This window comes from Arachis ipaensis, chromosome B5 (genome assembly GCF_059453495.1).
Source record: "Arachis ipaensis isolate K30076 ecotype BB chromosome B5, ASM5945349v1, whole genome shotgun sequence".
In the NCBI taxonomy this organism is placed as follows: Eukaryota; Viridiplantae; Streptophyta; class Magnoliopsida; order Fabales; family Fabaceae; genus Arachis; species Arachis ipaensis.
Window position 1 is genome coordinate 72,845,316 of NC_142440.1, and position 10,721 is coordinate 72,856,036.

At 33.5% G+C, this 10,721-nt stretch overlaps 1 non-coding gene across 1 annotated transcript; it reads left to right on the forward strand.

The window, feature by feature from the left end:
- The first annotated feature begins 1,463 nt into the window (after positions 1–1,463).
- On the forward strand, positions 1,464–1,571 carry LOC148564613 (small nucleolar RNA R71). Its single transcript, XR_015885080.1, has one exon. It is a non-coding gene; the product is annotated as a small nucleolar RNA R71 (small nucleolar RNA).
- Positions 1,572–10,721: the final 9,150 nt, after the last annotated feature.

The following is a 10,721-nucleotide window of genomic DNA, read 5'->3' on the forward strand; positions in this document are numbered from 1 at the left end:
TTCCATTGAAGGACTATTTCACCTCTGTCAACATCAATCACAGCTCTTGCTGTGGCCAGGAAAGGTCTTCCTAGGATGATGGATTCATCCTCTTTCTTTCCAGTATCCAGGACTATGAAATCAGTAGGTATGTAAAGGCCCTCAACCTTTACTAATACATCTTCTACTTGTCCATAAGCCTGTTTTCTTGAGCTGTCTGCCATCTCTAGTGAGATTTTAGCAGCTTGCACCCCATAGATTCCCAGTTTCTCTATTACAGAGAGGGGCATGAGGTTTATTCCTGAACCAAGGTCACACAGAGCCTTAAAGATCATGGTGCCTATGGTACAGGGTATTATGAACTTTCCAGGATCCTGTCTCTTCTGAGGCAATGTCAGTTGATCCAGATCACTTAGTTCATTGATGAACAAGGGAGGTTCAACTTCCCAAGCATCAATGCCAAACAATTTGGCATTCAGCTTCATGATTGCACCAAGAAACTTGGCAGTTTGCTCTTCAGTGACATCCTCATTCTCTTCTGAAGAGGAATACTCATCAGAGCTCATGAAGGGTATAAGGAGGTTCAATGGAATCTCTATGGTCTCTAGATGAGCCTCAGAGCCCTTTGGTTCCCTAGAGGGAAGCTCCTTATTGATCACTGGACGTCCCTGGAGGTCTTCCTCCTTGGGATTCACGTCCTCTCCTCTCCTCTCAGGTTCGGCCATGGCGCTTATGTCAATGGCCTTGCACTCTCCTTTTGGGTTCTCTTCTGTATTGCTTGGGAGAGTACTAGGAGGGATTTCAGTGATCCTTTTACTCAGCTGGCCCACTTGTGCTTCCAGATTTCTAATGGAAGACCTTGTTTCATTCATGAAACTTACAGTGGCCTTAGATAGATCAGAGACTAGATTTGCTAAATTAGAAGCATTTTGTTCAGAGTTCTCTGTCTGTTGCTGAGTTGATGATGGAAAAGGCTTGCTATTGCTAAACCTGTTTCTTCCACCATTATTAAAGCCTTGTTGGGGCTTTTGATCCTTCCATGAGAAATTTGGATGATTTCTCCATGTTGAGTTATAGGTGTTTCCATAAGGTTCACCTAAGTAATTTACCTCTGCTATTGCAGGGTTCTCAGGATCATAGGCTTCTTCTTCAGAAGATGCCTCTTGAGTACTGTTGGATGCAGCTTGCATTCCATGCAGACTCTGAGAAATCATATTGACTTGCTGAGTCAATATTTTATTCTGAGCCAATATGGCATTCAGAGTATCAACTTCAAGAACTCCCTTCTTCATAGGCGTCCCATTACTCACAGGATTCCTTTCAGAAGTGTACATGAACTGGTTATTAGCAACCATATCAATGAGTTCTTGAGCTTCTGCAGGCGTTTTCTTTAGGTGAATGGATCCACCTGCAGAAGTGTCCAGTGACATCTTTGATAGCTCAGATAAACCATCATAGAATATATCCAGGATGGTCCATTCTGAAAGCATGTCAGAAGGACACTTTTTGGTCAACTGTTTGTATCTTTCCCAAGCTTCATAGAGAGATTCACCTTCTTTCTGTCTGAAGGTTTGAACATCAGCTCTAAGCTTGCTCAGCTTTTGAGGAGAAAAGTACTTGGCTAAGAAAGCCGTGACCAGCTTATCCCAAGAGTTCAGGCTGTCTTTGGGTTGAGAATCCAACCATAATCTAGCTCTGTCTCTTACAGCAAAAGGGAAAAGCATGAGCCTGTAGACTTCAGGATCTACTCCATTAGTCTTAACAGTATCACATATCTGCAAGAATTCAGTTAAGAACTGAAAAGGATCTTCAGATGGAAATCCATGAAACTTGCAGTTCTGCTGCATTAGAGAAACTAATTGAGGTTTCAGCTCAAAGTTGTTTGCTCCAATGGCAGGAATGGAGATGCTTCTTCCATGTAAATTGGAATTAGGTGCAGTAAAGTCACCAAGCATCTTCCTTACATTATCATTATTTTCGGCTGCCATCTCCTCTGCCTGTTCGAAAATTTCTGAGAGGTTATCTCTGGATTGTTGTATTTTAGCTTCTCTTAATTTTCTCTTCAGAGTCCTTTCAGGTTCTGGATCTGCTTCCTCAAGAATGTTCTTATCCTTGCTCCTGCTCATATGACAAAGAAGAAGGCACAGAAAAATAATAATAATAATAATATATATCCTTTATACCACAGTATAGGGATCCCTTTGTGAGTGGAAGAAAAGAGGAGGAGACAAAGAATGTGATGTAAAGGAAGAAACACAACTGTACAGATGGAAGAGATGTGAGATGAGATGTTAGGATATGAATAAATAGAATGAGATGGGGGAGGGATAATTTTCGAAAATTATTTTGAAAAAGAGTTAGTGATTTTTGAAAAATGATTTTTGAAAAAATGTTAGTATTTTTTTTTTTGAAAATTAAGTTTTAAAAATTAAAAATAAAAGTAATTAGTTAATAAAAAAGAAATTTTTGAAAAAGAGGGAGATATTTTCGAAAATTAGAGAGAGGGAGTTAGTTAGGTGGTTTTGAAAAAGTTAAGAAACAAACAAAAAGTTAGTTAGTTAGTTGAAACAAATTTTGAAAAGATAGGAAGTTAGGAGGTTAGGAAAGATATTTTGAAAAGATATTTTTGAAAAAGATAGGATGAGAAGATATTTTTGAAAAGATATGATAGAAATTAGTTTTTGAAAAAGATTTGATTTTTAAAATCACAATTAATGACTTGATTCATAAGAAATCACAAGATATGATTCTAGAACTTAAAGTTTGGATCTTTCTTAACAAGCAAGTAACAAACTTCAAATTTTTGAATCAAAACATTAATTGATTATGTTATTTTCGAAAATTTGATATAAAATTAAGAAAAAGACTTTTGAAAAATATTTTTGGAATTTTCGAAAATAACTAAGAATTTTGAAAAAGATTTGATTTTTGAAAAAGATTTTGAAAAAGATAAGATTTTCAAATTGAAAATTTGATTTGACTCATAAGAAACAATTTTGATTTTAAAAATTTTTGAAAAAGTCAATCCAAATTTTCGAATTTGATGAGAGAAAAAGGAAAAGATATTTTTTTGATTTTTGAATTTTTTGAATTTTTATGAAAAACATGAAAATTATGCAATGCATGAAATTTTTAGATCAAAACAATGAATGCATGCAAGAATGCTATGAATATCAAGATGAACACCAAGAACACTATGAATGCCAAGATGAACATCATAGACACAATTTTGAAAAATTTTTAATGCAAAGAAAACATGCAAGACACCAAACTTAGAATTCTTTAATGCTTACGCACTAAGAATTCAAGAATGCATATGATAAACATGAAAAGACACAAAACAAAAAATCATCAAGATCAAGCAAGAAGACTTACCAAGAACAACTTGAAGATCATGAAGAACACTATGAATGCATGAATTTTCGAAAAATGCAAGATGCATATGCAAGTGACACCAAACTTATAACATGACTCAAGACTCAAACAAGAAACAAAAAATATTTTTGATTTTTATGATTTTCTAATTTTTTTGTTATTTTTCGAAAATTAATTGAAAAAGGAAAAGAAGGATTCCAAAATTTTTAATATGAATTCCAGGAATCTTGCCATGTTAGTCTAAAGCTTCAGTCCAGGAATTAGACATGACTCACTAGCCAGCCAAGCTTTCAATGAAAGCTCCGGTCCAAAACACTAGACATGGCCAATGGCCAGCCAAGCTTCAGCATGTAATTCAGACATGACACGCCTGACATACCCTACAGTCGTATAAGAGCTGATGGTTGGAAGCCTCAGTCCAAAAGAATTTAGACATGGCTTTACAGCCAGCCAGGCTTCACATGCTTCATGGAACACTAGAATTCATTCTTAAAAATTTTGAATAAATTTTTGAAAACATTTTTATTATTTTTTTCTTCGAAAACAAAAGAGAAATTTTTGAAAATATTATTGAAAGATTTTTGAAAAGAGAACGAAAAGAAAGTTACCCAATCTGAGCAACAAGATGAATCGTCAGTTGTCCAAACTCGAACAATCCCCGGCAACGGCGCCAAAAACTTGGTGCACGAAATTGTGATCTCCAGGCTCGAACAAATCCTGGTAATGGCTCCAAAGCTTGGTGCTCTGATCTTAATTCATAATTGTCACAACTTCGATACAACTAACCAGCAAGTGCACTGGGTCGTCCAAGTAATACCTTACGTGAGTAAGGGTCGAATCCCACGGAGATTGTTGGTATGAAGCAAGCTATGGTCACCTTGCAAATCTCAGTCAGGCGGATTTAAACATGATACTTTATTAGATTAAAATAAACAATAAAAGGGATAGAGGTACTTATGTAAATCATTGGTAGGAATTTCAGATAAGAGAATGGAGATGCTTTTCGTTCCTCTGAACCTCTGCTTTCCTGCTATCTTCATCCAATCAGTCTTACTCCTTTCCATGGCTGGCTGTATGCAAGGGCATCACCGTTGTCAGTGGCTACATCCCCTCCTCTCAGTGAATCATATGCTCACGCACCCTGTCACGGCACGGCTATTCATCTGTCGGTTCCCGATCATGCTGGAATAGGATTCACCCTCCTTTTGCGTCTGTCACTAACGCCCAACAATCGCGAGTTTGAAGCTCGTCACAGTCATTCAATCATTGAATCCTACTCAGAATACCACAGACAAGGTTTAGACCTTCCGGATTCTCTTGAATGCCGCCATCATTCTAGCTTACGCCACGAAGATTCTGATTAGGAGATCTAAGAGATACTCATTCTAGCTTAATTCATGTAGAACAGAAGTGTTTGTCAGGCACGCGTTCATAGGGGAGAATGGTGATGAGCGTCACACATAATCATCACCTTCATCACGTTCTTGGGTGCGAATGGATATCTTAGAAGCGAAATAAGAAGAATTGAATAGAAAACAGTAGTACTTTGCATTAAGCTTAGAGGAACAGCAGAGCTCCACACCTTAATCTATGGAGTGTAGAAACTCTACCGTTGAAAATACATAAGTGAAGGTCCAGGCATGGCCGAGATGGCCAGCCCCCTAAACGAGATCAATAGTCTCCTAAGATGAACAATGGAATAAAACTGAGACCAAAGATGCCTAATACAATAGTAAGAGGTCCTATTTATAATAAACTAGTCACTAGGGTTTACATGAGTAAGTAATTGATGCATAAATCCACTTCCGGGGCCCACTTGGTGTGTGTTTGGGCTGAGCTTAAGTGTAGCACGTGCAGAGGCCATTTGTGGAGTTGAACGCCAAGTTCTGTGCCAGTTTGGGCGTTCAACTCTGGTTTTGGATCCTTTTCTGGCGCTGGACGCCAGATTTGGGCAGAAGGCTGGCGTTGAACGCCAGTTTACATCGTCAATTATTGGCCAAAGTATGGACTATTATATATTTCTGGAAAGCCCTGGATGTCTACTTTCCAACGCAATTGGAAGCGCGCCATTTCGAGTTCTGTAGCTCCAGCAAATCCACTTTGAGTGCAGGGAGGTCAGAATCCAACAGCATCAGCAGTCCTTTTTCAACCTTTGAATCTGATTTTTGCTCAAGTCCCTCAATTTCAGCCAGAAAATACCTGAAATCACAGAAAAACACACAAACTCATAGTAAAGTCCAGAAATGTGAATTTAACATAAAAACTTATGAAAACATCCCTAAAAGTAACTAGATCTTACTAAAAACATACTAAAAACAATGCCAAAAAGCGTATAAATTATCCGCTCATCACTTAGCTAATTCAATTCAACTTAACCATTACTCTATCATGCATTCTACTATTTGACTCCATTATTCAGCTCAACACTCATTCCATCAACTTACACTAAAATCCATTAAAAACAATTAATTTTAAACAACACATGTATTTATTTGATATTTGATTTGAGGGCAAATTTTTTTTTATAAATTAAATTGACAAGATTAGACAATAATAAATTAAATTCACTTTTCAACAATAAATTTTTTCTCATAATGATTCTGGACAAGATTCTAGGCTTTATTTTTTCCCTTAATAATGAAACAAAAAATCTAAATAGCTTTAGATTTTACAATTAATGTGTTCATGCATCTAGTTATAATTTTATTAGGTATATGCGATTTGTTTGAGATGCAATGAATGTATAAATATCCATTAATGTAGTGCAAAATCTGTATGATTATTTGCTACTCATGCTAGCTAGATATATTTATTCCATATTGTTTAAGGTCTCATATGGCCTATCTTGTCTTCATTATACACTTTTGCTCTTTCATATATGTACTATCTCTTCAAAAAAGATCATTGTAGATCTACATAATATATCAACTCAATAAAGTACCAAAAAACTATATTATAATATTCATTGATTGTTCTCATATATAATTTGAGCGATAATATTTGTTAAACATACTTTTTGTGAGTATTTTGGGCAACACGACTACGTGTGATTGCTACATTTAGAGGGACATCAAATTGAGCATAATTTGAATGTTTCCTTAGAACACATTCATCTAAGGAGCATTCACATACATATATGTTAGTGTGAGTGCTCAGAAAAATATTTATGAGCAAGAGATATGTTTTAGAACTTAGCAATAGTGTACAAAAAAGGAAAAGAATTCAAGGAGAGGAAAAAATGAGAGCAATGGGTGACGAAAGAAACACATCAACAGGTGCTCTGGGACTTTGAAGGTATAGGATACAATGTGTGATGTGTTAATTTTGCGGATTAGAATATGTTGATTATGTGTTTGATTTTATGTGTGAGTTGTCATGTTTTTATTGATATTTTAGATACTTTTGTTTGTTTTGTTAATTGATGTATTGTATATAGGTGTTGTTCGTCTTTGATAGCAATGCCGAAGAAAATAAATAATATCTATTACAAACTCTTTCTCCCTTTCATCGGGTCGAGTAACTTGGAACGATCGAAAAAAAGAATTAGAACAAGAGGATGCTCATGATGAGGTTCGGGTTACCATTCAAGGTTTTATTATTGTCGTTTTTTTATGTTGAGGATGTAATAATGAAAGTGTCTTTCTAAATTTGCTATGTAATTAGATTATCTTGTTAGAGGGACAATAAAAATCTCTATCAATAATTAATAAAAAAAATATTAGAGAGACAACAAAAATCTGTATCAATAATTAATCGAAAAAAAAATTATTCATTTAAAATCTCACTACAAGAAAAACACCCATTTAGGTACACTTGAAAAGTGTAGCCAAAAGTGAAAAAAAATGATGCCTTAGACTTTGGCTACGCTTTCGGGCTACGGAGACTTTTTAGTGGGGGATGCCTATTTGACCGTTGCTTATTCTCAAAGGCTATGCTTTTCTGCACCAAGGGCTATGCTTTTGGAGTTTGGGAATAGGGTGCGCTTTTCAAGTGATGCTGTCTAGGACCAAAGGCTACGCTTTTCAGCTTCCATTTCTGCCAGAATAGGTTACGCTTTTCAACGTTACTGCATCACTTTTAAAGCGTAGCTACATTGTATACCATAGCTACTCTATATAAGTGTAGCCTTAAATTTCTCATTGTTTTTTTTTATAATTTTCTATATATATATATATATATATATATATATATATATATATATATATATATATATATATATATATATATATATATATATTCTAATAATTTTTTGTACAACATAATATTTAATAATATGATTACATATATAATTCTGTATTTTTAATTAAATGAATTAAATATTATAAAATAAAAATAAATACATAATAATATTAAATAATTTTTTTAAATAATGAAAATGATCTTTCAACAAAATATATTTATAATAAACTAAAAGTATTGGGATGATCATAATTTTAAATATCCATACATCTCACACTAAATTAAACATACTCATGAAAATATACTTAGGACCACTTAGAGTTTCCTTCTAATAAACTACAAAAAACTAAAATATTATATCCTATATAAGTATCTTCTAATAAAAGTCATTAATCAACCATACATCTTCTAATTTTCAACACTACTCCGTCTTTGTCAATAAATCATCATAATAAACATCTTAATCTTCATTAACATATCCAAAATTATCCTGCATAATTATATATATATATATATATATATATATATATATATATATATATATATATATATAATTAGGAAAGTGAATGAGACAATGCTCCACCCGTGCAAACACTCAAAAGTGAGAAAGAACTTTCAAATTTAGAAGATAAACCACACATTTATTTTCGCCGGTTACAAACAAAACTAAAAATTAGCATCCAAAATACCTTAAGTACTTTCAGGCCCTCACCTTTCTTAACAAGCTTTCGAAGAAACAACTTGACAAGAAATATGTTGAAAAGCAGGCTGTAATATACAATACTAATTGATTTTTTCTGTTAACACAAGTGATCTAATAAAAAAACAGACTCAGTTCCAAAAGTTTTGAAAATATCAAGTTATTGTAAAATTCAAATATTATAAACATATAAATGTCTAAAAGGAATGGTACATGATAAATGTCTAACGCATCCTAAATTCAAATATTATATCCATTAATTCCAAACATGGTATATGGGAACAGACCCACAAAAGAGGGATTAAAACATTTTCAAATTGGTGTATACTTAAAACTATTTTTACCTATCACTAATTAATATAAGCTAGCAAAAAAATTAGGAGGAAAACAATTGTCACTGTTTAAGGCTCCAAAGGCCTACACATCGAAAGTTTTTAACCCTAGTTCAAGGCTTGTAATGAAAGCTTAAGCTTGTTTGCTTGACCACTCGTAGATGGTCGGTTCCCTTCTACGTTTCATAGTGGAATGATAGATTTTACACAGCTAGAATGGTGCAAAAATATGAATCATAGATTTTGAAAGATAACTTTGTTTCATTGGTGTGAAAAAGGGCCAATTATATATAATATTACCATTAAGTAGTAAGCAACAAGATTATGTAAAGTAGTCAAGCAACAAGAATTAAACTTGATTTTCTGGTACTTACTTGTACTTAGTTACTTTGAACAATTGCTCCAAGATTGAATGAATGTGTCATACTATGAATACTTATAGAGCGGTAAGATTTTTTAGAACTCCTATTCTTGGGGTCAAGGTTCCTGTGAGTCCCATTAATGTTAGCAAACTGCATGAATCAAATTATGCATGCACCAATTCAACATACAGTTATGGGATTCAAAAATATAATGCTAATATAAATTTTTTTTATGGATAGTGAAAGTAATAACTGCAGCTACCTTGGTAGCATTTTGATTCAGGGCAAGAGCTACTGAAATAGCTCCTCCTCATCCATTTACAGTACTTTGATATGGAACAAGGAGCAATTGATGGAGGGAAGACAATTAACATCAGAAAAATTTTGTAGGCAATATTTCTTAGTATTTTGTTTTCTTTTAATGAACTAAATAGTGCTAATAAGGAAAAAAATGATAACATTTCCTATCATTTTATATTAACTTTGCCTATTAAAGTAGTTTTCTGTGCAGAAATATTAGACTTACTTACCGATCTTTGTATAATTAATGAGTTGTACAGTAACTTCAGTTTGGTTGTCAATCGCTTGTCTAATTTTTTTCACAGTTGTTGAATCTGTTTCAAGTCCTTAAAGAAATCTGAATGACCAAGGAGTATCCAAGTAAAGATAAACTTGACATAGATAATTTCCAATTAAATCAACCTCTCGAATGAAATTTTATAATATTCTAAGATAAAATGTAGTTTGTGAAAGTGTGGAATATATATGAGGTGTGAACCAACAAAGTGTCAATATAATCAGAAAAGGAAGTTCACCTGTGTTTCCATTTCTTTTGTTACAGATCAAATTTGATATCTGTCATTATGATAAGAACAAATAACAAAAGTTCTTTTAATTTTTGGATAGAAATTGCAATAAATTGAATAGTAAAAAATTGTTGTAACGAATAAGAACATCAATAGAAATGGAAATTAAGAAGAGAAGAAAAAAATGAATGAAAAATCAAAGAAAAAAATTAATCAAGAAAAAAAATATGACTCGCTGATTTCTGTTGGGATGCAAAATATGCCTAATGAATTGAGCCAGCAACTGAAGATAAGAGCAAACCCGAATTCCTGACGTGCTTCCTTATGCACTTGAAACTGGATTTGGTCCCTCCATATATAAAAAATCCAAATTACAGTTAACTAATTTGCTATGCTATGTCATTTGCCAAACATGTAATAATTAAGGTTATATATATAGCTTCCTTCTTTTTCTCTATGCATATACAAGTAGAACCATATACTTTGCTCTCTTGTGACCTCTAATTAAAGAACCATATACTACTTTTGTGTTTCTCTTCTCAATGATAATCTTTTGATCTTTTTTATAATTTTATATTTTTCTTACCTACCAAGTCTCTTCCAATAGTGTATGACAAATCTCCTCGATCGTCCTATTTTTCAGAGCATCTCACTTCTTATTTAATTTACAATTTCCATCATCACTTGAGTGAGGTGACAGAATCATCTAATCATTTTAGTTTCTCTACAGAAGAACTATTCAATGCTTTTTTTTATACAGAAGCAACCTTGATTCATAGAATTATTCGTGACAGAAATATATTAAGGAATCTTGATCTTCTTGTCTTACCGGAGGCAATTAAGGAAGCAATAAAGAATCATAACCAATTAGTTCCATGCGATGGCAGTGACTGCATTTCATTTCTCTATTACCCAAACAAATATGGTTTAGAACAACAAGCGACCTCTACTGAATTCAGATTTCAGTAAACAACAACTGAATCACTTG